The following is a 27,757-nucleotide window of genomic DNA, read 5'->3' as shown; positions in this document are numbered from 1 at the left end:
AAAAAAAAAAAAAAAAAAAAAAAAAAAAAAAAAAAAATTGAGTTAGGAATGCAGCTGACAGAGGAATAGAAAATGGGAAAGTACACTGAGTCTGCCATTTCTTCTGTGTCAAGGTAAAAAAGGTCATTCATGTGGACAATAAAGCATCTCCACAAACTGGGAGATGGGATGTACCTGAATTAATATGGCGAGGGCAGGGCAGGGCAGGGCTCACATGTTTGAACAAGGGGACTGTCTTCATCTCCTGGACTCTGTAATGTCAGAAATCCACCCCTGGGTTATGAGCCAGAACTTTTCTTACAGAAAGCTTCCTTTTGCCAATCCTCCTTCCAAAAGGAAATTCTGGAGAATGTTTCAACAATTTTTGTTTTCTCTGCTGGCTTATTAATCCTCTGTGCTCCTTCTTGCCCATTTTCTTTTTCTTTCTCGTATTTTCTGCACACTACATCCTCCCACATGTAACATGTAGGCATCTCTAGATTGTTAATGTATTATGCCAGCAGCCAGATTTTCATATCTCTCGCAGGTGTTTATGAGAACATCTCTCCGATGATCTATGTTCACTCACTGTGAAAGTAGTTTCAAATTTGCCCTTGAAACGTGAAACAATCAATGTTGGCAGCATTTATTCCTTCCTGTCAAATATTTTTTGCTTTCTAGACTCCATAAACAATTTAAGAATAATGTCTTATGACAGTGATGCTGCAAGCCAATAGGTCCTCCTCTGCTTTCTAAATTGTCTTACATTTGTTCAAATCAGGGAGTAAGGAATCTAATGGATACCAGTGTCAGCATCTAGCTCGATCATCTCATCACTAATTGGTTCCGTGAGTAGTGCAGACAAGCAGTGGAGAGGGCAGATACAAGCTTCTAACATTTAGGTGGGGGCAGCTTCCAGCCCATTTGTTATGTGTATATCCACTGACTTAGCTTCTCATCTTCCTGAGTCTGAGGAATCCTCCTCAGAGGCAGGTTAGGAGTCTTCTTGGATTTATTAGGTGACAGTATGGTTTGCTTTTTCACAGTTCACATGAACAGTAATGTTTGCTCCCTGCAGTAGACACCAAACCAGTTTGCCAGGAGGTTAGTCTACATACCTCCACTTGCAGCATTATCAGCCCAGGCTGACAAATAACCATTTAAAGCATTTTAGTGTTCATGAAAAGTCCAAGACTAGGTATAGAAAACTTCAGTTTAACTGTTGAACCAGTGCAACAGCATGATCTGAATTCCCCTTAAACATCACTGGACAGACTAACTGAAATATTGAAAATTAAGGTCATTTTTCACATCCATTTAACTTTTAGACCTCCCTACAAAGAGGAATGCATTTACAACAGGGCTATTTGTTATTATCTCTTTTTTATCTCAGTGAATTTTTGGAAAAAAATCAAAGCTTTGGGGCTGTCTCTAAGAGCTCAATAATTTAATTCACATGTCTCTGACATTATTGCAATTAGTTAAAAGAAAACCCCATAAAACCTTGTTTTTCTGAACAGATCTAGAGCCAAGCAACTTGAGTTTTTGCTCTAAGTAATTCAGACAATACTCAACCCAAAATTCCACAATCAGTCCTCTGTCCAGAACAGCACATTTCTGAGACCACTTTTACTTTCTGCTTCTCTGCCTCCTTCTACCCATACCCAAAGCAATACTCAATGAAACTACTGACCTTCATGGCTGTGATCTGCTGTGAAGATTGTTGTATAAGGAAGTTTGTCTTTTTTTACCATCTGAAAGTTTGAGAGAGACCACAATACTATTCTGAGGATAAATATAATGAAAGAATTAAATAATTAATTAACTACAAGGAGATATGATATGATATGATATGATATGATATGATATGATATGATATGATATGATATGATATGATATGATATGATTGATATGATATGATAGATATGATATGATATGATATGATATGATATGATATGATATGATATGATATGATATGATATGATATGATATGATATGATATGATATGATATGATATGATATGATATGATATGATATGATATGATATGATATGGAGCCAGGTATTGTGAGAGTCCCACAAGCTATTCCCCATAGTTCCACCAAAATAACTTTGTGTCCCATCTACAGAAAACCCTATTTTAGCTCTGAGTTTCCCATGAGTACAAGTTGTCAGCAAGCACACTTAATTTGCCAGAAGATGTGTCTGGTTAGAAAAGTTAGTAAATTAGTGTTATAAATGTCACCCAGATCTGATACTCCTTTTTCTGGGGACTATGTTTGTAGGACTTTCTCCTCCTCAGCGTTATTCAAATGGCTCAGTTTTCTCATGGTTTAAAGTGGTTCCAGAAAAGTAGAGCATCCTGTTCTGCCAAGTGCTGAGGAAAATAAGCGGGAACAAAATAGTTGGGGTAAGTTGACACAAATGAATAAGACATGCAAGATGTTGCTCCACAGAAACCTCCCATGTTTAGAAGGAAGAATGGTAAAATTATTAACAGCACTGCAAACCCTTATAGCACAGAATTTGGGTTGGTCAGACTTTGTTCTAGTCTTTCATCTTTTATGTAGACGTATAAAGAAACCCAAGTAGAAGTTCAATTCAGTTTGCATTTTTGATCTGCCATCCATTTTAAAAGCCCCCTTTGGAAGAATGAGTGCAACCTAGCTACCTGTCATTTCTCATCTTCAGAGGATTAAGAGGTTAATCTGGCCTGGAAATGGTCCCTACCTTTCAGCAATGGCATAACAGTTATGAGACAGGAACCTCTGAATGGATGTTGAAGAACCAAAGTGAATACTATGGGGACAATCCTCAGTAGCTAGATTGTCTGCTGTGAGTCCTAATGCATTTAACTGCTGTGTAGAATACTCTGCTGCCCCTGATGAATATGCATTAAGTACCATTTTCAGTAGACTGCAGCTTTTTAGACAACCGCTCGCCCTTATTGTTGTGCCTATTGCAGTTTCCTTTCAACTGCCTATCCTAAAAAGTTAAATATAGCCTTCTGACATACAGCAGTCCTGGAAAAGGTACCACTTGTTGGATCTGGTATGTGCTTTTATTCTCGTCAGTTCCTCATTCTTTTTGAACCTGACGTATAATCCCTCTTAAATGGGTCCCTTTATGCTATAATTTGGAGCTGTTCTGCTTGATAATTTATGCTATCGTCACTTGTTAACATGATCCCTAATCTCAGTAGCTTTTATCAGGCTTTTATCAGAGGTACTGCTTTGAGTTGTTTGTATTAATAATAGTTAAGAGCACTGACTCGGAGCGATGGTGTCTGTTGCCTCCGTGCCCAGCCACTCCAGGGGGTGACCTTCTCTCCCATACCAAGCAGCGGCTAATGAAAAAGCGCCTCCGCCTTTTCTTGTTTTCAGGTTCACACATCCTTGAACATATACTAGTTTAAAGTTTGTTTGACATCTTAGATCAGCTGAAGGTTGTAAGTAATTTAAAGTCATTCATCTAAGTCAGGACCTAAAATGAAAGCAGTAATGGTTTATTCCATAGGGAGTTACTTGTGAGCAGCTAAAAGTGTGTAACAGTCCATTGCACAGTGCAAAGCCGAGCTCAGTAGAAAGTAGATGAAAACCTATACAGAGTTTAAAGGGCATCAGCAAGTATTCATTTTACCCCAGACAGTCAGTACAGGGGCCACTTGTCTTTTTATCAACGGTATCTGATAACATGAAGAAATTAATAATTTACAGAGGGCAGGCAGTACTTTTCCATTAGAAGCTGTGCGCAAAGGAAGAACTGCTGGCACAGGCCAGAATGCTCCCCGCAAGGTCGTTCTGCCTCAATGCTACAAATGGATTTTTTTAACCCTTTCATAATCAAGAAAAAATACAGTTCCGAATTACATGCATATGTTATTTTTAATGAGTGCAGTAAACAGCCTACAGCCATGCTGGAATGCATGCCTTTGGTATCCTCCAGCTTTTCAAGCTGTTCAGCTTTGGATCTAGCAGTTCCTTGGGTGGGAGATCTCATGGGAACCCTTGATGCTTTTGGGACAAGCCAAAGATCTTATTCAGCCCCACTCTCACTATGGAGTAGACACAGCAAAACTCAACAGGTTACTCAGTGAGCAAAAGAAGTGATGAAACATGGTTTCAGCTAAGATGTGCATCCTTTTCCCATCAGTCTTGCCCTCCCACTCCACCCCTTCATGTCCATTGTGGTATGACCCAGTGCAGGGGATATGCAGGCGGTGGCTGCCAGCAGCTGCCTGTGTGTCCATTGCCTTTCCCATGCACACGTTAACATGGTCACTGTCAAACAGGATGCACCATCACCACCTCCAACCTGCCTTTTCCTTGGTACCAGTCTGGAATTCTTTCCTCAGCTCTTGTGTATGCTTCTACGCTGCCTCTTGTGTAACATCTGGGGGTGCAATTATCTCTGAGCCTTCAGTGGCTCTTTCTTGTTTAGATGAGAGTTTCTGAGGGAGAGAAGAAGAACGGACAAGCAGAACCACAGCACAATGACAGAAGTTTGGCATGTCGTCCTAGGAAGTCAGGCTAAAATGATAAAAAATCTCACCCAGGCCATATGCTAATGAAATATTATGGCTACATACTTGAAAGAGCAGGAAATGATAACATTATGATTCCTACAGAAACACTGTCCTCTGATACATGTCCAGCATAGTCTTTGATTAAATCTTAAATCTGTAGTCTGCCATACATTCATGTTGTTAAGCACATATGATAAAACATAATAGCTGTGCAATAGTGCAAAAACATTTCAACTTATACTGTTTGTAGTTAGAAAGATTAAATAAATGCTTAGAATATGCAGAACCTGTCAAAAATCTTGAGACATACTAAAACTGCAAGATACCTAGTTTTATGCTTACACATGATTTCTTCCTGTTCCTGATGAAAATGTTTTTGAAAGACTACCCTCAAAAAGAGATGAAGTGGGGAGGAAATCGGAAGGGTTGCCATGCATGGAGTTTTTCAATTTGTTTTTTCATTTTGTTTAATTAATTAAGCCATGTGCATTTCCAGAAGAGTTTTTAATGCAAATTTTTTCAACAGCAGTATGAGAGTAACATCAGACAGCATGGAAAATCTGTGCTGAGATACTAGAACAAGCAGGATGGGATTTCATCAGGCTGAGTTAAAAACATTCACTGATGTTGTTGCAGCATTCTCAGAAGTGCAGCCATTTATAATTTTATAATTGGCTAATCAAGGTTGGTTTTTTGTCCCTTCTAGCTTAGTTATTGAAATCTATTTCTATGATTCATGGAACACTCTTTATGTGTCAAGTTTTTTCCCTGACGATATATCAGGTTTCCCTGTAGGCTTACTGTATATCCATCTTCCTTTTTCACACTGTGGGTAGAGTGAAGGAAGAGAATTATGAAGGTGCGGGCACTGTTCCAAAGTTGAGGCTGAACTGAAGTTTGTACTTAAAGGAGGGATTCGGTCACTTTGCTATGCATGGAATATACTGTAATGTTCCTAAAATTACAGTAATTTCTGAGTACGAAATAGATTTTCTGAGACTTTACAAGTAAATCCATTAATTAGTTTGAGATAGAGTTAATTGAAAATAGGTCCTTTAGCACCTTCTGTCAGATTTTTATTTATCCCTAATTAATTTGTTATAAAATACAGACCCTTCATTATTCATATATCATCAGAATTCTTTGAAGCCTTTCCATAGGATATTTTCAAAGTAATTATTTTAGGAATTATGTCCCTTTTTTGCTGTTATTAATCAGATCTGGGAGTTTCTAATTTATCAGTGAGAGAAGGGAAAATTGTTGCTTGGAGGGGTCCTCAGAAGAGCTCTTCTTGGCTGCCACTGGCTATTGCTTTTGCTCCAATAAATCTCGGGGGAGAGAAAGAAAATGAATCATCTATGAATCAGTTTGATCCAATGACAACTTAGATCCCTATAATGCAATAATTATATTGTTATTACACAGTGTCACACCAGGACTGAGGTTGTCCAAACAGACAGACATTGTTTGATGTCTTTATATTACTGCATTTTTCTGAAGTTGAGGGTAGCTCTAAATTTCTGGGATCTATAATGTTTGTTTGAGAGATAATTCTACCTCCCCTATCACATTTTGCCCTATCTGTAAGTGTTTATTCTTTTATTACCACAGGGTCTAGGAATTCTCATGTCCCAAATGCCTTGTACTAAATGCTACACAAACAGAGAACAAAAAGCTCTCCCACCCTGATAAGTTTGCACTTTAATTACAAACAACAAAATAAAGAATAGAAAACCAAAGGGAAATGTATGAAAAAGATTAGATATTTTTGGCCTGGATAATAGGCAGTGACCTCAGGCAGTTCCTGGCCAGACTATTGCAAAGTACTGTAAGCATTGTAGTGAAGGGTGATCTTTTAAGGATGGATCTGAAAGAGCCCAAGGGTTTCACTGTGCAAATATCCTGGCATAAGGGACAACAGGGGAGAAAATATATGTGAAGTGGTTAAGAAAAATATCGAAGGTGCAGGGAGTTGGATGGCTGGAGATGGGTGGTGATATGTTGATGTAATTAGAAGTACAAGAAGAAGCACAAGTGATGGGAGGATGTCACATGAGAGAAGTAGCTTGCTTTCTCACCACAGGGAGAGGGCTGGAAAGGGAGTGGCTGCATTACCAATAAAGAAATCTTTGTTATCTTTGTTTATCTTTGTTTCACTCTTCTGAACTGATGACAAGAGAAAAACATCTTGCAGTAAATAAAATACAAGTATTGAGAATCCAAAAAGATGTCAGCTGTTGCACAGTAGAGGCTGTGTCACGATGAGTACAGACCTAAAGTCAACTTAAAAGTGCTTTTCTCTGGCAGCCTACAGGATTGTCAGTAAAATGTATTTCAGCACTTGCTCACTCTCACATTAGATCCTTTTGCATGAGTATAAATGGTGATATTCTAAGCCTCTGGGGCCATCTGAACTGTATGCATAGCAGATACATCGCAAGCCATGGCTTTCCTACCTGTGGCTGCAGAGCACTTGTGGCCCATGAGGCCAGGGCCAGTGATCTATGTCATGCCTGTACTGCACCCTGCTACGTAGCATGGTTACCGGCTTTGTTACAGCACTGGGGTTTCTCCCTCAGGCACTTTGTTACAGCATTGGGGTTTCTCCCTCAAGTACCTCTCAATCAAACACACCCACTGACACCAGGCTCTGCTGATGTATGATTTTATTGTAAACCAAAAAGGAAAGAAAGAAAAAAAAACAAAGGCACATTAAAGAGTCATTGGAACAAATACCTGTGGTCTGAGGTAGCCCTGTCATCCAGTCAACTAAAGGTCTCAGCCATTGCTCCCCATCCAGGCTTCCCTTCCAAGGGAAATTTGGACACGTTCTCCCTTTCATTCTGAATTTCTTTTTGCTGTTTTGGAATTGTAGGTCCTCCCACAGAACACAAACTGCAAATTTCAAAGCAGCTGTATTTAAACTCAGTCGAGAGTATAATGCAAACAACTTTTTTCAGTAAAAAAGAAATGATAGAAAATTAAAATACACGCAGTCAGTGATTGTTAAAATAGTAGATCATCACATAAATTTGCATTAATTGAACAAAAGCTGAAAGTACTTCATTAAATACTCTCATAACACAGTAACCTCTTTAGAAAATTATTTCTGGGATAAGCATGTAAATAATTACATACTCTCTGTCCCATGTAGTTTTATCTGCCTAAGCAAAGTGGAACGGAGTGTTATAGCTCAAGAGCACTCTGATTTTTGAGCAATTGATTAAAAAGAACAAGCATTTTAATGATGTTCATCAAAAGTGTTGCACATATATGAATTGTATATTCAAGTATGTGTGAATTTGAATGCCTAAGCTCAGTTCAGTATGGAAAAAATCAAGTGTAAAAATGATGTATTGTTAGGAATCAGCACTGAAGGTAAGAATTTGAGAATAAATATGATTAATTTCAATGTAAATGAGCAATGTGATACTGCATGTAAGTATGAGAATATAATTGGTCCATGCAGGTCCCTATTGCAATATTCATACTGACAACTTTGTATTCTGTAAAGGGTTTTAATTTAATGAAAGAGTTTAGTCATAGTGCAATTTCAAATTAGTTTTTATTCATAAAAATTTTTATTTCCACCATATCTGACCATTTAACAGTAATTAATAATGTTGTCTTCACAACTATACTCTGGCATGAGACAATTTCCCTTTTTGTAAAAAGTTGGGATTTACAAAGTTTTCTTGTACCAGATTAGGAAGAAAAGTCTTCAACTCATGAAAAATGAGTCACTTTGGAACAGCCCATAAGTTAGAGTGAATTCATCAGGTGTCTGTAACTGAATGCCAGGTATGCCATAACTGAGGATAGTCTCCACAACATTCTTCTGGAGAATCTGGCTGCTCATGGCTTCCATGGACATACTCTTCAATGGCTAAAAACTGGCTAGATGGCAGAGCCCAAACTGTTGTGGTGAATGGAGTTAAATCCAGTTAGTGGTCAGCCACAAGTGGTGTTCCCCAGGGCTCAGTATTGGGACCAGTTCTTTTTAATATCTTTATCAATGGTCTGGACAAGGGGATCGAGTGCACCCTCAGTAAGTTTGCACTCTCCCAGTTGAGTGGGAGAGTTGATCCACTTGAGGGTGGAAAGCCTCTGCAGAGGGATCTGGACAGACTGGATCAATGGGCCAAGGACAATTGTGTGAGGTTAAACAAGGCCAAGTGCCAGGTCCCACACTTAGGTCGCAACACTTGGGAAAGAGTGGTGGAAATCTGCCTAGTGGAAAAGGACTTGGGGTGTTGGTCAACAGCTAGCTGAATATTACCCAGCAGTGTGCCCAGGGGGCCAAGAAGGCCAATGGCATCCTGGCTTGTGTCAGCAATAGCGTGGCCAGCAGGGACAGGGAAGGGATCTGACCCCTGTATTGGGCACTGGTGAGGCTGCACCTCAATTCCTGTGTTCAGTTTTGGGCCCCTCACTACAAAAAGGACATTGAATGACTCGAGCGTGTCCAGAGAAGGGCAACGAAGCTGATGAAGGCTCTGGAGCACAGGTCGTACGGGGAGCGGCTGAGGGAACTGGAGGTATTTCGTCTGGAGAAGAGGAGGCTGAGCTGGGGGAACCTTATTGCTCTCTTCAACTACCTGAAAGTATCAGTCTCTTCTTCCAAGTAGCAAGTGATGAGATGAGAGGAAACAGCCTAAAGTTGCACCAGTGAAGGTTTAGATTAGATATTAGGAAAGATTTCTTCACTGAAAGGATTGTCAAGCATTGGAACAGGCTGCCCAGGGAAATGGTTGAGTCACCATCCCTACTTAGAAGACATCTAGATGTGGCTCTTCGGGACATGGTTTTAGTGGTGGCCTTGGCAGTGTTAGGTTTACAGTTGGACTCAATAATCTTAAAGATCTTTTCCAACCTAAATGATTCTATGTTTTTTTGGTTTAGTTTAGCAATACTGGCTAGATGTCCTTGACAAAACATTTGGTGAAAGGGATTCAGTTCTAATGCAATGAAGAAATACAGGTTCCAGGGAAAAGGGTGTTTTTTTTCAGTGTATTCTAAAGAAAAAATTTATTTAGGTAACTTTAGATACCACCACTCAGAGGTGGGAATGTGTCATTATCCCCAGTTTTAGATAGGACACCAGAGTGAGCAGAGATTATATATTTCATTTGGAAATATAAAGAGTCTCTAGCAAAGCAAAAATGAATGGCAGTCTCCCAGATCCTGGCCATGGATCTCACAGGTTTTACTCTCCTCTTAACAAGGGGAAAAATGCTATAGCTACCCTGTGACATTTATTGCAATAGTAACTTCTTTTGTAACAATGCAGAAGGACTTTCAGATTTCCAGTACCAATGGAAAACCGGCTTTGTCTTTCAACCAAACAGGTTCTTCTAGTCTTCTGTATTTTGAACCAGCTTACTATAGGAAGGAGTCGTTAGTTAAAAGGATGCTCATGAACATATTTTCTAAGACAGCAGTGGGCAGGGTACTCACAGGTTAAACAGCGTTGATCAGAGTTCACTTTCAGAATGGCACTTTCAGGCATCACCTTTGCATCCAGAAGGATCAGGGGTGGAAGGAAGGCAATCTGCAATCAAAGTTAGTGCTTTGGAAAGAGAAGGTATCAGAGTATACTTACTCGGTAAAAACTCCTTACAGATTTCAATTACAGTCATAAACACCCACAATGTGTGCAGCATACTTTCTTTTCAATACAACTTTTAAGTCACAATCATAAATGCCATTTCCTCTGCGAATCTAGGATGAAATTATAGCATACATCAGTTAAGTAGAATTGCCCTGCTGTGTTTAGTGATAGCTGAATAGTAACAAAAGATGCACCTCAGGCCCAGTTTCCTCCTTAATGCGAATATGTGAAATATCACTTGTGTATCACTCATCTGTGTGTTACTCCTGAAGAGCATTTGTTTGCTCCTTTCCTACTCATAAAAGATTTTTCTTTTCTTTTGGTAGTGCTGGTACCAGAACTTCACTAATGAATGTAGCCTCCTGGCTTGTATTTCTTTTGAGGTCTAATGATAAAGACCCAATTCTGTTAGATCTTTTCTCTCACTTTTCTAAAAAAAACAAGTAAACACTTAACTCAGCTGAATTACAACTTAATAGCTGACTGTGCAGGCCCATGCAAATCAAAATGAAATCTTAAAAATGCAGATGTAGTCATCAGAGTGCTAATTAGTAATTTGGCTGCTGCCTCTCCACTCCAGATCTTCACTTTAATTGTAAAACAGGGGGGAGGAAGTATCTTTGGGTCATGTTCCACCTGGCCTTCCCAGGGGAGTGAGCAGGAAGCACTCTTTTTGTGCCTGGATAGGATCCGTGCTGCCTCCAGGAAAGCAGCACAAATGTTCGATCTCCAGGATGGAAATACCTGCCTGAAGTTCCTGGCTCATGGATGTGCATCAGCAGTGATTACTGTGGCAGAGGGAGGTGCAATGCCTTCATCTCACTGTCAGCAACAAAAGCAAAGGTACAGAGGCCACCATGCACCCACCTCTCCATGTGGCCCTTCTCCCCAGCAGAACAGCCCACTCCTTGTTGAGAGACAGTGGTTTTACCTTTCCAAAGAGCGTCCATACCTGTACAGCCTCTGTATCATGGCACCTAATGTGAAGAAATATTCTGCATCCTTAAGGCAAGTTTTCCTTCAACTGGCATGAACCCAGCTGCCATATCATGGCAGTCCTCTTCATCATCATGAATGGGAGCTGCTATCATCTTTAGTACCTTTGCAATCATTCCTTTTTCCTTGTGAATGAAAAGCTTAATAATGCTTTGGAAAAATAATTGTGCTGCATCCTTTGAAGAATTATGCTGAGATTTGTTTTGTAATCATGACACTTTTTTTGGGAGAGTAATTCTTGTTTAGAGGTGGAAAGAGCTGACAACTGGGGTCTCATTCTTCACCTACCACTTCCTCCTTCCCAGCCATGATTGGAACATTCCCTTAGCTTGACTCTCATCGCTGTATCTTTGATTATGTTTTTTTAAAATGACACCTTTTTTGTTACCTTAATTGCTAGATAACCATCATTCCATCTTTGTATCCACCTATTAAAAAGTAACAAAGTTTTTAAAGGGAGTTAATAAAGACAAAATTTTTATACTTTAGTTATTCTGGTGTCATAGTGGCCATATTGTTGACATATTATTTGAATATAAAACATACATAACTGGCACATTAACATATATGAGTCTTTGGACAATGGTGACAAAACTGTACCCTCATTAGGAAAAATTCATGTGGTCTGTTAGAAAATCATTATTGTTCAATGAACTAAAAGATTTACATATTCATTGTATTTTACCTGTACCTTGCCAGGTCTCTGTGTTTCTTCATAAGTCTTGCAACACTTGTTTTCTTTGCTCAAATTATCAATTCTTGAGTTCTTTTATTACTTCAGAATCAGAAATGTTCTTATCTGTAGAGATATTTTTCTAGGCCCCATGACTGGAAAGAAAAGACTGAAAGCAAAAACTCTAGAGCCTCAAAAACCAGGAAGAGAGAGACCTTAAAATTCTTTTTTAAATCTTATTATTTAGCCATTCTTATGGTACTGGTGAGAGATACAGGTAGAGCTGTAAATTTGAGCAGGTTGCACCACATTCTTTATAAAAAGCAGAGAATTAATCCTCTTCTTAAGTGAAAATCAATGTACTCTTAATGGCACCTCCATAATTAAGCTGTTCTGAGTCTGATATGCATTTAGCGTATGACCGTTTTATGTCACACTGGTAATATAGGGAAGTCTTGAAGATGTTGCAAAGGGGCCAGAGAGTATCGACAATTAGAGACAGTACATGTAAATTATGGAGCTATAAAAAGACATGACTATAAATGTCCTCATTTTCAGAGCTACAACTGAATTTTCTACTGAATTCGAACAAAAAAGATACAGAAAAGAGCAGAAGACGGATTCCACTGAAAGCACTTGTCAGATCAGCTCTATTAATTAACCATAAAAATACAGATTAAGGATACTTTAGATAACATTAAATGCTCTTCACACAAAGCTAGTGGTCACAAAATCCTTATTTAGCAAAATTTTTTTTCTGTCTAGATAAATATTTCATGCTTTTCTAGACAGCACAAATTGTGGACCTCTGTCTGTGTATGCCTGTGAGTGATTTTTCTAACTTAGATTTTCTGAATGTGCAACATTTGGAACTCGATATACACATACAGTAAGCACTCATACAATACATGCCAGATCAATATTTCATGTTTACAAAATTATTTTTTTTCAACAGAGTGACACTTTTATCTCCTCTAGTCCTTCATCCTTCCTGTCAAATCCCTAACACAGAAAAGTAATTTTTAAATTAAGAAGTCATTTCTCTCTTCCCTTAGATACAGTAATACTTTTCTAGTTGCTGTTGCTATGTAGCATGGCTCGGTATGTAATGAACCAAGCAATTGGCAAACATGTGCCTCTCACTTTGCTGTTGTATAGTGACATTTCTGTGCCAGTATTGCCAAGTACCCTGTGGCTTTCCTGATCTTAGGCACTGAACTTTTGATCAACCCTGAGGGGAAAATGCAGTGAAAAAATAATGGGATCTGAGGTCTTTCTTAGCTTGGAACACAAACTCCACCAGGCAGCAAAGGAAATAAAATGAAAGACTGTGGTAGAAGTGAAAGAATTAGTTCCCTACCTATTTCTTTGTGAGACTGATTACAAAATCTTTATGTGGTAGGCAAGACCAAGACTTACCCTGATAGAAATAAACATTACAAATTCAGGACAGATTGAGCCACACACTTGGGTGCGAATGTTCACATAGGTTGCCTGATGAGGTGTGTCACACCTTATGGTCAAAACGTTGGAGTGGGTGGATGTGCCCAGTGAGGAGTCAGACAGCAAAATGGTCCCCCAGGTGTTCCTGAGGGTAGTCCAAGACTGACTGTGGTCACTGTTAGAGAATTAGGGGACTTACAGGAGCACGCAGCACCTCAAAGGGAGGGATGGAAAAATAAGTTAAATATTTATTCTCCTTTCACACATTCTGGACAGTGTTGAGGGACATATGCTCAACATTTTGACTTTGGTGCATATGAGAGAAAAAGTTTTTCTCTACAGGAATGACCAACTAAGCACATAAGGGTAGGAATTTTTTTGTATGAGAAAATATATATTGTTATTGTTTTTCTAGATCTTAACTAAAAATTACATGAAGGTCTGAAAAACTATGGACAGTCTCTCGATGTTGTAAATGGGCTTTTTTCAAGCAGTGGCTTTAATGGGATTTCCATAATGCCCCAGTAAACATTGAGCCTGACTGCTCACCTACAGTATTTTACACCAATTTGCAATTTTAAGTTTCAAGTATGCAATACCTGGTACGAAGTGAGATATCTTGATACAAAGAAATACCTGATACAAAGAAATTCTAGACATAAAAGGTAAGGAAAATAAAAGTTAGGGGTTTTTTAATCATTCCAGCATACATTTTTTTGAGAATATTACTTCTTTAATCTGATTTGAAGTAGGCCTATTAAACCTAATGCACTGAATTTTATGTGATCAGATAATTGGGTCTATAGAGCTAGCCCCTCTGATGCAAAGTCATAAGGAAAAATATAATAATCTAAGTCATTAATTCACTGCATCATCACTTCTCAGTAGCTTGGCACTTCCTGGGTGGTATAAATTTCTGCTGCTTGTTTTATCTGTCTTGGCTGATTTTATTGGCATAAAAAACTACAAGGGTGGGATAAGATTTTTGGAAGCTTTCATATATCTATAAGGAGTTCCTTACAAACTCATAAGTAATTAGTTTGTGTGTTTAAAAAGAATAAAAATCTGTTCTGGATCAGTTGCCAAACTTCCTTTCAAATATTTTCTACTTGCTCTTCAAATGTATCAGGATATCTAGGTATCTGATTGTTTCTGAGATATAATGAAATATTATTTGAACTGGAAAGATGGTTGGTTCCATTCAGCCCTAGGCCGTAGGTCACTGGATTACTCTTAGTAACAATGCACTCTGAAATGGACACTGAATTGCATCGAATATTTATTGTCTGGGCTGTTGGATAACTTGCTTGGTCCCAAAAGTGAGTCAAGAAGGAAACAGGATCAAACACTCTAAGGCTTTCCTAATTTGTGTCTTCTCAATGGTAACCACAAACATTGTTGCTTGGGAGCAGAAATATCCTCTCAGCTGTAATTCTGAATAAACTATGTAACAATTCTGGACTTGGGGATAAATCTTTTTCTTGCATTATGTGCTTCAGTGGGATTTACACTGTCTTTATCCAGTTATCAGCTCTGCTGCTTATAACCTTGGGCAAAAACAGGACTAGAGCTCTAACAGCCACAGCTGTTGTGGTGCTAACTGCTATAGTGCCAAATTTCTAAACCAATAATGGAGGGAGACAAGCGTTTTCTCTAAAAAATTACGAGTAGCAGAAGATAGCCCCTTTCATCTGCAGTTAAAACATTTGTAGGGTTTTGAGATCCTGATACTGATTTTTCTTTCTCCCGAGAAAGGATTACTATCACCTAATTATAGTAGTTGACATAAAATGAGAAGAGGACAAGAAATGTCCTCTAATTTTCTCTCATTAAAACCCTTCTACATGACATGGAATATTTATTCATCAGGAGGGAAGAGGAGACCAGATGTGATTACAACTGTATTTAGACTGTACAGAGCCTTCCCTGTAGCAGAGAGAACCCAGATTCCTGTTCCTGCTCCTCCTCTGCAATTTTCCTCCTATGTAATTTTGCAGTTAGCACCCAATGTCATTGAAAAACTGACCTCTCAGATACCACAGGCCTCTCTCCACATAGGTATATCATACTTTTACAGAAGTATTAGGAATACAGCCCTGGCAGTTCCTCAAATAACATTGTGCTGGGCAACATGTGAATACCAAAGATGAAATAACACCAGACAGGGATAATTTACTACTTTTAGTTTGGCTTGTAATTGCAAGGAGTGGTGATAGGCATGTAAAAGTCACTGTATGGATACCTGTCAATAATGTTCTGACATGCAAGTTCTCTTCTCTTCTTGAGACCATAGAAGATGGGTGACATGGTATCAGGTTTTGTTTTCTTTGAAGTTTTTTATTGCTATACATTTTTGGAGAAGCTGAGCAGCTGTACTTCAAATGACCATGAAGAAGGAAGGTGGATGGGATGCTGTGAGCTGGTGCCAGACAAGTGTCAATGCATGTTCAGTGGAAACATAAGTGATAAGCAGTTAGAGTCTTTTCTAACCTAGGCTGGTCCACTTTTTCCAGTTCTCCTGCTGACAAGACAAGCGTGAGAAACTTTCATAAGCCTGACTTCACTCAGGGAACATCAGCAGGAAATTTAGCAAATAATTAGCAATCAGAGTTCACTGTGAAGAATCAAGTTCTGAGGATATTTTTTTCCACCTCAAGGTAGAGGGCTGATAACAAGGACTTCCAGTCTGACACAAACTTCTACTTTCTCATTGCCTCTCTTTCTGAAGGTTACAAATTTTAAAAACAAACAAACCAAAACAACAACAACAAAACAACAAAAACCAGAAATCACCACTTTCATATGTCTAGGTTTGGGTTTTTTTTCTCTAATGATGACACTCAGCATGGTTAATCTAATTATTTTCTTTCCATTATCTCTTATTTTCAGCCAAAATAACAAGCTTGCATAGGTAATGGTTTACACAAACTACTTGCTCTCAGCTCTGCCAAGCTGGTGCTTTCCAGAGGACATCTCCAAGAGGAGGCCATATGAGAAGTCAAGCACCCACAATTTCCACTAAGTTAATAGCGAATTACAGGTATATACTGTCTCTCTATATATTGTTTCTGTATACAGCTTGAAAGCTTGTTAGCTGAAATCCTACCAAGTGCATCATTCTCTCAACCTAATTAAACACTAAATTCCTTTTATCTTGCACCCAGGATCTTACCAGGAGAAGAAAATTATAGCTAAATACCTTTAAAGCCACACCAGAAGTGTGATGAGAAATTAGCAGGGTGGCAAACTGTCACGAATATGACTGGTGGTGATCAGCTTAAGGAATAATGAGACACTTATTCCTACAAAAATCGTCAGTAAGATTCCCCTTCATTTAGGAAGGGCCAGGATTTCCACAAATACGTCCAGGCATTTTTTCTGTACATTTGCTTACATAGTAGGCAGATGAATTATGATACCAAAAGCATAATAACGGTAGAATCATAGACATCTAGTTCCAACCCCTCTCCCAGAGGCAGAGACACCTTCCACTGGACCAGTTTACTCAAAGTCCCATTCAACCTGGCCTTGGACACTTCCAGGGAGGGGGCAGCCACAACCTCTCTGGGTGACCTGTTCCAGAGTCTCACCACACTCACAGTGAAGTATTTCTTCTAACAACTGCATATATCTATGCTAGACCCTTGCCTTGGAGTTAATGGGCTATTTACAGAGTGAATAACCATGAGTAAAGTTCATTTCCCATAAGGCTCAGAGTAATTTGTTTTAGGTTTGGCCTAAGGTACAGAGAAGGTATAGTGCAAAGTCTTCTGGGATTGGGAGGGGAGTCATCTGGAACAATTTGGTCCTGAGGGTGTATGTGGAGTAGAGCTATGTAAAATGTGGTTTCCTGAGGATTACAGAGGTCAAAATTGGCAAGTCTTGCAGAGGAACTTCTCAAATACATAATCAGTGTTTCTCACACACATGGTGCAGGATAGGGTTCATACTGGGACCTTTAAACTGCCTTTTTCCCATGGTCACAAATAAAAACTATTGTTAAAAACAAAATATATATTTAAATTCAAGGTACTTTACTGGTTTTACTTCACATGCCTACTTGCTTACATTTTAATGATCAAATACACATCAGAGAAATAAAACCAAGACAGGTTCAAATAAAAAAAAAAAAAATCAACCAAACAAAAAAACCCAATAACTGTCATTACTGTTTAGGAGGAAGTCAATTTTCTTATAAAAAAAAAACCTTTTCATTGGATTACATCTATTTCATTTTCTAATTTTTAAAGATAACAAGAAGTAGGGCAGGAAAGGAAACACTTTTACAGGATGAACAATCTGACCAAACTTGCACCAGTGAAAACCATGGGGCATGCCCAGCCTCCTGCCTCCTCCAGAAGCACCATTACCAACTTTATATTCAGCATTTGCCTTTTCAGGATTATTTGTATTCCTATGATGTCATTCACCCAAGAGTCTCAAATGGTTTACAAACAATTTACCCTATCATCACTCATTCAGAGATGGAAAGCTTGCTCCTCACTCTGATCACCCCAGCTGCCAGTCTTCAATCCACCACTGGTAGGCTTTCAAACCAGAGCTGTCATTCTCAGGCATGGGAGGTGTTCCCTGCACATAACCCTAAAGCTCCTTCATTGATCTCCCTCAAACCCTCCTTGAAATGAACCTTTGCCAAGATGTCAAAAGCATTAAAACAAACCAGTAATTTGGCAAATGGGTATATTGCTGGAGTGCTGAGGCTACTGCCTGTGACACCAGCCAGTAACACACTCCTGAACCTGCTGTACCCAACCATTGGCTCATGTCTTCTTTTTCTTGGACTATAAGATCCTTGAGGCAGGAATAAATTTTTTTGGTCTGTGTCTGTGAACTATTAAGTAGCTTAGGTCCAGGTGCATAACTACAGACTCCTAGGTGCTATGACATTACAAATATTATAGAAATAAGTAATAAATCTGACAAATGTAAATGAACCCTCTAGATATGACGAAATGAGAAGCCAGGCTCTTAGTTAACTTACTGAGTACTTAATCACGCAGCCTTCTAGGATACTTGAGCATACCAATATAGCTGAAGGTGCAATTTGAGTGATAAATTATAGAGCATATAATGGTCATTTTTAATATTCACAAGGCCAGTCTATTCATGTTCAGAAAATCATTCTCTTTACATGAGGAGGAAGTAAATGACCCCTTGGATACATGACAACTTTTATCATTAATCTAATATATTTCCTAGGCACATACCACTGGAGCATTGAGGACCAGAGGTACCATCCAGAGAAGTAAATGGAAGGACTCCCAGTGAATTGGGAGAATTTAAATCAGGCCTGAAGCCAGTTAAGAAAACTGGACATTGCTTGACCAACACAGCATTTATGTTGTATTCCAATGTCTGTCCATATGTATTAATTCTTAAATGGAAACACTTTTAAATTGGTATTGACACTGTTTTAGCACCATAACACTATGAAATCTCCACTTACCATTGGCTTTTCATTTCGGTGATATTCCTATTAAGAGTAATATCTATTATTTGGAAAGGTAATATGAAAAGAAATCACACAGTTGGCATTAACAGTCCCATTTTGAGCTAGTAACTACCAACAGATGCCTTAATGAGACAATGGTGTGAATCCTTTCTATGGTTTCTTGCATGTATTAAAAAAAAAAAAAAAAAAAAAAAAATTGTTTAGTATCATGCTCTTGCATGTTTTCAGGCATTTTCATTTCTTGACAAACTAGTCCTCCATGACAGAGGAAGATTGTCTTCCTTTTCCTTAATTCATGGTTCACAGTACACAGATTACATTTTTAATAAAGAATATGTCTTTTCCTAGTCAGGTTGATAGAGCCAAGTAGCTTAAAAAAAAGCAGAGGTGCAGAATCTAACTTAAGTCATTAAGCATTTGAAAGGTATTGACGCTGTCCCACACAACATCCTTGTCTCTAAATTGGAGAGACGTGGGTTTGATGGATGGACCACTCAGTGGATAAGGAATTGGCCAGAATGGTCACACTCCAAGAGTTGTGGTCAATGACTCAATATCCAAGTGGAGAGCAGTGATGAGTGGTGTTACTCAGGGGTCAGTACTGGGACTAGTGCTGTTTAACATCTTCGCTGGTGACACGGAGAGTGTGTTTGAGTGCACCCTCAGCAAGTTCACAGATGACACCAAGCTGTGCGGTGCTGTCAACACACTGGAGGGAAGGGATGTGCCATCCAGAGGGACCTTGATAGGCTTGAGAAGTGGACCTGTGCAAACCTCATGAAGTTCAACAAGGCCAAGTGCAAGGTCCTGCACATGGGTTGGGGCAATCCCAAGCACAAATACAGGCTGGGCAACAAATGGATTAAGAGCAGCCCTGAGGAGAAGGACTTAGGGGTATTAGTGGATGGAAAACTGACTATGAGCCAGCAATTTGTGCTCATGGCCCACACACCCAACTGTATCCTGGGCTGCATCAAGAGAAGTGTGGCCAGCACATCAAGGAAGGTGATTGTCCCCCTCTATTCTGTTCTCATAAGAACGCACCTGCAATGCTGTATTCAGCTCTGGGGTCTCCAACATAAGAAGGACATGGACCTGCTCGAGCAGGTCCAGAGGAGGGCCATGAAGATGATCAGAGGTCTGGAGCACCTCCCTTATGAGGACAGGCTGAGAGAGTTGGGGTTGTTCAGCCTGGAGAAAAGGGTCTGGGAAGACCTTATAGTGGCCTTACGGTACTTAGGGAACCTCTAGGAAAGATGGGGAGGGACTCTTGATCAGCGAGTGTAGTGATAGGATGAGGGGTAATGGCTTTAAACTGAAAGAGGATAGATATATATTAAATAGAAAGAAAAAAATTATTCATTGTGATAGTAATGAGGCATGGGAACAAGTTGCCCAGAGAAGCTGTGGGTGTCCCCTCCCTGGCAGTTTTCAAGGCCAGGTTCGACGAAGCTTTGAGCAACCTGGTCTAGTGGAAGGTGTCCTTGCCCGTGTCAGAGGGGTTGAAACTAGATGATCTTTAAGGTACCTTCCAACCCAAACCATTCTCTGATTACTGAAAAGATCAATAAAAGTGGTATCTTTAAATGCCCATATGTATGAGCCCCAAACTTGTTGTCTGCCTGTGGGTAATTAGAGAAAACTCATTAGGAAAGTGGGGATAAGTGTCTTGTCACAGCTACAAAAGCTGGCCACATAATTGACCATGAGAACTCTTAAATTATATATCTGACTGAAAGAGGGAGTGCTGATCAAGAGGTTTCAACATGGAGTGAAAATAAGGTAGTATTAAATACGCCTGTAAGATTTGTTTCCTCTGTACTTGGGGGAAGATGCCTCACTTTGAAAATTGGAAATCCAAAGCTTTTAGAAGGTTTCTGGATTTTGATTGTATTTTCTCTGTCTTAACATATTTCATGTCTATTACTATCAGTGCTGTGTAGGTCATGACACAAAAACAGCAGGGAAGGAAACCTATCCTATGAAAAGTGCTGAGAGACAAAATGTTATTTTGATCAGAGGCCTTAGACAATGTGTGTTCTGCCCCACGAAGGTGTGCTCACATCTGCCAGAACATGTGCAAACAAAAGTAGACCAAAACATTATTGCTGGAGGTGAATTGCTCATCACAGTATTTTTTTTTGTTATTGCAAAAATGTCCCATTCTCTCCTGAACTGAAATCAGAACATTTTCTTCTCTATTTGCTTGATTGACAGAGAGCAAGTAAGTGATCACAATACTGATATCTAGAATGACCAGGAGTCTAAGTCACCCAGCAGTCATCTAGGAAATGGGTAACCTGGCTTCTATTTTTATTTTAAACCTTGTTCTACTGGAACTGAAATGAAAATACGCATTGGTTGTAGCTTCACTTTTACATATCTTGAACTTATTTTTCTCCCTATTCATTAGCTTGTTTAGAACCTGAAGTCAATGGGAATTTCAGTGGTGATTTCAGTGGAAGCAGTGTCAGATCATTAAACCTCAATACTTTTGAAAGTATCTTTTAAAAGGCATCCAAAAAGGAGCCATGGGAGAAAAACTAAATGAAGTGATTTTACCTTACTTCAAAGCTCAGGAAAAAAAAATAATGATAATAAAAAAAATCTGCTCTTTTTCTTCTTTAAATGCAGAATCATGTACAGCCTGAAGGTAATATTTTAGGAAGACAGAGAACTAAAATCCTGCTTTGTGATTGTGTTTGGTATGATATCAATGCCGGGTCTAATCGATGGCATGCTTACAGGAGCTCTGTTACTTGTTTAATTAATTTGGTGATGTCTGGTGCTCTCCACATCTGACTTGCTTTCTTCCAGTCCAGATTTTCTCAAAATCTTCCTTTTTTTTTTTTTTTTTTTAAATCATTCTTGCTGCCTATAGTTTACCCCTTTTCTTCTAGCATGGTGCCAGCTTGTATAGCTGTCCTAATATTTATCCCTCGGTTCTTTGCACCTCCCGCTTCCTACTGCTCTTCCACTTGCACACCACAATCATTATTAACCATCTCCCTTCAGCTGGCTTTTGTTCTAATAATAACTTTGTCATATATACTTAAATTGTTCCCGATTATATCTTATTCCCCATACCATTTGCAACTTCTGTAGGGTTTTTCTCTCTGTATGTAGTGGTTCCAAGAGCCCTTGCCTCTGATCTATTGCTTCTGCCTGATGGAAAGAGTTGATGCCTTCATGCAAGTTGAAGACCTCAATGCATTATTCTGCTGCCTCAACCACCCAGCTTCGTAAAGAATATGAAAAGCTATGTTGAAACAATCTTCCTGCCAAGTGTTTTACATGCCAGAGGCTGAGCAGCGACTTTGACAGAGGAAGAACAGAGGTCAGAGCTCATGTGACAGTGACAGGGTTAGAGGGGGAGTTAAGTTTTAGTCTGACCTTGCACTGTTTGGGAGCTCCTGGGAGAAAGGAACACCTCTTGCTGCCAGTGTTCACCAGTTTACTGTTGAATGGACTCACTGGTTTCCTGCTGCATGTCCAAAGGAAAGAGAGGAAGACAAAAGCATACAATTGCTTCAGCCCGTTGTGCCTTAGCAGTAACACTGATGTGGGCCTAGGGAGGGCAGCCAGCCAGCCAGATTTGTAGCTTCATTTCCCTTCTGCCCTGTGCTGCAGATTTATTTATGCAAGTGCTTTTCGAAGCAGCAGCCCATCACCTTTAAGTGCTTCCTTGATCACCCACTGATTTCTCCAGCCTGTCTTTTCTCAATAGTTAGAGCAGCATTAGAACTGTGAGTGATTTATAAAGAAAGAAAATGCTAATGGAGAGACAAATACAGATGGAGGTATTGGGCCTATTTTCTCCCTTCACAAACAAAAGGTCAAGCATACAGTATCAGTCTGAATAACCTTCAGATAAGGAAAACCACTAGCTGGGAAAGCAAAAAAATAATGCCTTAAAAATACTGCCTTGACATCACCTTACAAAATCGTGAATAATAGGCCTAACTTCTGAATTTCTATTATGTCATACCCGAAGGAAGAAGTCCTAATTCCTCAGAATCAGCTGAGGGCTTGTCAGCCTAAAAGAATTTACTGCCTATAAGAATTTCTACAAATTGTAATGGCTGGCCTAATAAAACCTTACCTCTTCTTATATACCTTGTCTAACACTCCACATATATGCAGCAGCGGCTGCAGAAAGGTATATGGTTGTAGAGAGGTGTGTGTAAAAGGCATACTATCTTAGAAAGCCTGCAGAATGCTATTTTCTTTATAAAACTCTGCAAAGATTTGCAATGGGAGTTGGTAAGAAATGGCCTGTTGGTGTAGGTGCAGCACTGCAGTCAGTTATGGCTTTAATATTAAATTGGTGATCAGTGTTACCCAAATGTTGGCATCTGGTCTGGATGCAAACCAGGAGACTCCATTTTTTTGATTACATTACAGATTTCTCACCAGAAGCACCCACCTGTGAATTCAAGACATTATCCTGCCTGATCTGGGCCTAGGACACTGCCTCCTGCCAAACTGGTGGTTAATAAATATTAGTTGGTTTACTTTTGCTATTGAATGCCCATTAGTCCTATTTGTTTGTGCTTCCTCTGCTGACAAGTACCAGGAATAATCCCTGTCAGAGACATTTCTCAGCCAGTTCAAAAACTGGACTAAAACGAGTTATAAGCATTTATGGAACTTAAACCAGAACCTTCCTTTGGATTTCTGAAGTTATAACATAATTGTCCTCTGAGAATCTGCTTTTCTAAGAGCAATCATAGAGTTTGAGTCAGTGACAGAAAGAAAACACCACACCAGTGTGACACAACAGCAACAATATTTCTAGGTGATTGATGAGAACAGCACTTTCTGGAGGTAGTTTTGGCAGGTGCCTGTTAATCCTGTTCTCCAGCTGCCAATATGACTCATAAACTTGCCAGCAAGAAGGGACCTCAAGTGGCCACCCACTCCCTCCTCAGAAACAGGCTTAAATTTACACTTTGACCAAACTAAACAAAGTGTGCACCGCCTGCTTTTACATCCTCCCACTGAAGGGGATTCTCTTAGCAGCCTCTTCAGTTTTATTTCTCGTGTTCAGCTTAAATCTTCTTTGCTGCCAGATTACTGAACAGGCATAGCAGGCAGTTGTTCTGTCTGTGTAATAACTTTTTACTTATTTGAAGACTGGTATCTTGTCCCACATTTATCCTGCTTTTTCCAACCTGTATAAACCAAATTCTTCAAATGCATACACAGGCTGTGTTGATTGATCTTCTGATAATTTTATTGCTCTTTTCTGGGCTATCACATTCTTTTTTTAAAATGGACACATTATTCCAGGCAACAATTTCTCAGGACAAATGAAAGAGAATAAATGTTTCCTCTGTCTTCCAAATGATAAACTTACAGTAACAGTCCCATGATTACAATGTTCAATATGTAAATGTTGGTCTTGCACACTCTTTTCCCAATCTCAGTCTTAAGAAATATCTTTCAATTTCATCCTAGAATAAAACAAAATCTTAACTTACACCCAGCAGGCCTATTTTCAAGTCTGTTGGGAAACTCCAGTTAGGTCTTCGTTACACTTACAGTCTTTGTGAAAATTACAGTAATTCTCAAAGTGTCATGGGAGAAATTCTGTGTTGTAGGATTTTTAAAAAAGCTCTATTACCATTCTTTGGCTTGTTCAACAAAAGGCAAGGATACTGGACTCTTTGTCATCAAGAGCAGCAGATCTCATCCCATGATGAAAATGTGGCTTGTAAAGTCAATATTGGTAGTTCTCAGGGCACAACCTGTGTCACCAAGAAGGTGAACATCCATGCCTTTAAGGACCAGATGTGGAGGAAGGTAAATAGTGACCAATGATGGCCAGTAAGAGATGTGACATCCAAAAGCAGGTGTAAATTGCCAACCCTCTTCTAGTCCTCAGAGAGAAAGTTTTGTGTGCAAAGTGTTGCATATCTATCTCTCTTCTCCACTGGGAGAGGAAACTGATGCAGAACAGCAGAATTTCTCTTAAGGTAACTGAGTTTATTCACACTCCAACTATTAGTTGAGAGACTGTCAGTCGGACTGGCACTAATGCAATTTCAGTCAGAATAGCAAGGGAGAAGTCCTGCTCAAGGTACTGGCTTGTGTTAAAGAGGTTGAGTTAAAGATTAAGACAAAGAACAAACTATCCTGAGGCTGTTCTTGTGAACCTGTGTTGAAGTTTATGTTGAAAAAATTCAGTAACCTAACATTTCCTCAAAGATTAAGAGTGTCTTCACACACGAAAATACTCTTGGGAAGGTGGAGGCACTAGCACAACCTCTTGCTTGTTTCTATTACTGTTTCAGAAATCAGGAATCTTCCCTGGATCAGCTCCGTGGAGAACGGATACCAAGAAAGAGACCAATTTTCCACTGTATCTATCGAATCTGATGCAAGGCCATGGGCTTTTATATGAAGTACTTTAATTGCTTCCTAAGTGTGACCCCAGGATCTGGTTTGATGCCATTTTGTCTGCTGCAGTCAAGTCTTTTGAACAGCTTGATTTTCTCTATCTGGACAGACAGTGAATGTTACTGTTTTGCTGAAACTGTAATGAGGATGGAATTGTCTTTTGAGAGGCTTTTGTTGAGTAGAAGCTATAGACTCCTACTTTCTTTTTATTCTGCAGCAAACTCATTACTGTGGCATGGGCCACAAAGTAATGTGTTATCCCTTTCATCCTATTCTTTGTCTCGTTAAGACAAAGTTCCATCTCTTTGTTATTATTTCTTCTTCTTGGTCTATGTAATTTATACCCAGGCCCTTGCAATGTCCTGTTTCTCAAAACATATTGGAAATCAACAGCCAGAGCCACAATCTTGGGCAGAAACCCAGGTCCCATCATCCACCACCAGGCCCAAAAGAATCTTTGTTTGCTAGCTTCACCCAAGGCTATGTTTAATATTGCTTCCTGCTATTCAGTTACTTGATTCTGTTTTTTTCTGACTTTCTTTCTCAAACAGTGACCAGTTCTTTCACCATTTATTGCTCTGGCTCTGACAAGCCCTAACTCATATGTCTTGGACTTCCTATTGACTAAATATTCCCATCTCTGTCTTTGTGAGGGTCACTTTTTTCTACTTAGCTAGTAAGAAATATGCTTAGAAAACATATTAGGTTTAATGAGCTCTGCCATCATCTATAGGTCAAAGACCCATAGTAACTTCTCCATATCTGAACAAGCTTCACATGACCATTAATGCCAGAGACTTGCCTACCTGACAGCAATATTTGAGGAAGTCAAGAATGAAGCCACAAGCAGGTGGAACAAAATCAGTGTCTATTAACATTTAAAATTATTTGGGGTAATTAGAACCCTTCCTGGAAATGATAGGGTTAATTTATATTCCACATGTCAATAATTTATTATTTACTATAATCAGTATTCATATTAACCTGTAAAAACCAAAACTGTGCTAGCCAGCATGTTTTAAAACATATGCAATTTCCCTGCCCTAAGGAGGGTTTGTAAAATCCATGCAAGGTAAATTTCATGTAAAAAGAAGGTCAGACTAGGCCAGAAGTTTGCAATTTCAGAGAAACTCTGTATTTCACACTGGCAACAAAGATGTTTTTCCAAGTTCCTTGTAAGCAACACAAACAGCATTAAATAAATATGTTTTATTAAATAGCAAAGAAATTGAGTATTCCTTTCTGAAGAGGGGCTTGAGAAATTGTGTGTACATGGTAGGGGGTGTTTTTTTCCACATTTTTCAAGGTGTTAAAAACAAGGACAGACAGTCAGACAGATGGAACCTTGCCTTGATAAAAGGGTGCAAGTACATAAATCAAACATTTTGTGTGAAGCAAAAAGCTTCTTCTTCACAAGGAGATGCTGCTCAGTTTGGCACTGTAGGAGAAATTACACAAACCATTGCCCATAGAAAACATGGCATAATGAACAAAATTTGTCTTGAATTATTTATTTTTAGTGATTTATTTTATCTCCTCTATCTTGCAAGGCCTGGAAATTGTTCTTGATGAGAGCTTTTTGAGTGTCTGAGTCTCAAATTAAAACAACACATTAATGTCTTCTATACAGTATAGAGGTAGGAAGATTAGAGTGGAGTGCTTAGAAATGCACTGGATTTGACACTTTCCACTAATGGGACCACTAGTGTGTACCACTTTAATTTACTGCCCTAAAATATATCCATAAGATACAGTATTCTTGGATGTATGATGACTGAATAAAATTTAATAGATACACAAGTGGCAGAGCAGAACTAATCCTTTCCAAGGTACCAGCTCTGTCATAAACTGTATTTATTTTGGAATCTGATTAAAAACATGTCTTGCAGCATTAGCAAGACCTTAGAGAGAGGAAAATCAAATGTAGTGTGGGCCATAAGAGATTTCAAATGGCCAGATCATCTATAATTGGAGTAATTTTTTTTCTTATTATTGAGGAAGCATTTTTTTTTCTTTTTGTATCAGAGCTAGTTATCCTTTTAATATGCTTGTAGAGCCAAGCCTTCCTGTCTGTGAATAACAAAGAAGCCATCCTCCTGAGTGTGTCTGTGCTGGGCTTTACATACCAGAGATGATGATGATGATGAGTGATCTTCAGTCCAAAATGCCACCACACCTTAATATATGATTGTGTCGGTACAGCTTGTTTATATGCTCTTAGCCCATACCAAATGCCACATCAAGATTAGCTCTTAGTGAAAGGGGATTTAAGAAACCTGTGCCATGAGCTAAGAACCTACCTCAGTGAAGAGCTACCAGATCTAATGAGGGGTAAAGGTGACTACAAAACAGCAAGGAAAACTCATTATTCATTTGAACCCTTAGTCTAGCTACAGTGCTCTAGTCTATTGCCAATCCGATAGACTGAATGAAGACTCAAACTGACATCTGTGCTCTCCAGATTCCCTTCCAGATATTTCACAATAAATCACTAAGCATTGTCTTGCTAGTTCTGTATTTTTCTGCATATCAGACTACATTAGAGAACTATCTCATAAAGGAGAAGAGGATAGGGAAAGTAACACAAGCCACTTATATTTGCTTTTGAATGAAAAACATTTACCAGTATCAAGGGGTGGTACTCCAAGCTTTGGCTA

The sequence above is a fragment of the Athene cunicularia genome (assembly GCF_003259725.1).
Source record: "Athene cunicularia isolate RWA chromosome 4 unlocalized genomic scaffold, athCun1 chr4_part1, whole genome shotgun sequence".
NCBI lineage: Eukaryota > Metazoa > Chordata > Aves > Strigiformes > Strigidae > Athene > Athene cunicularia.
The sequence above is the reverse complement of the archived record's forward strand: the minus strand, read 5'-3'. Positions refer to the sequence as shown.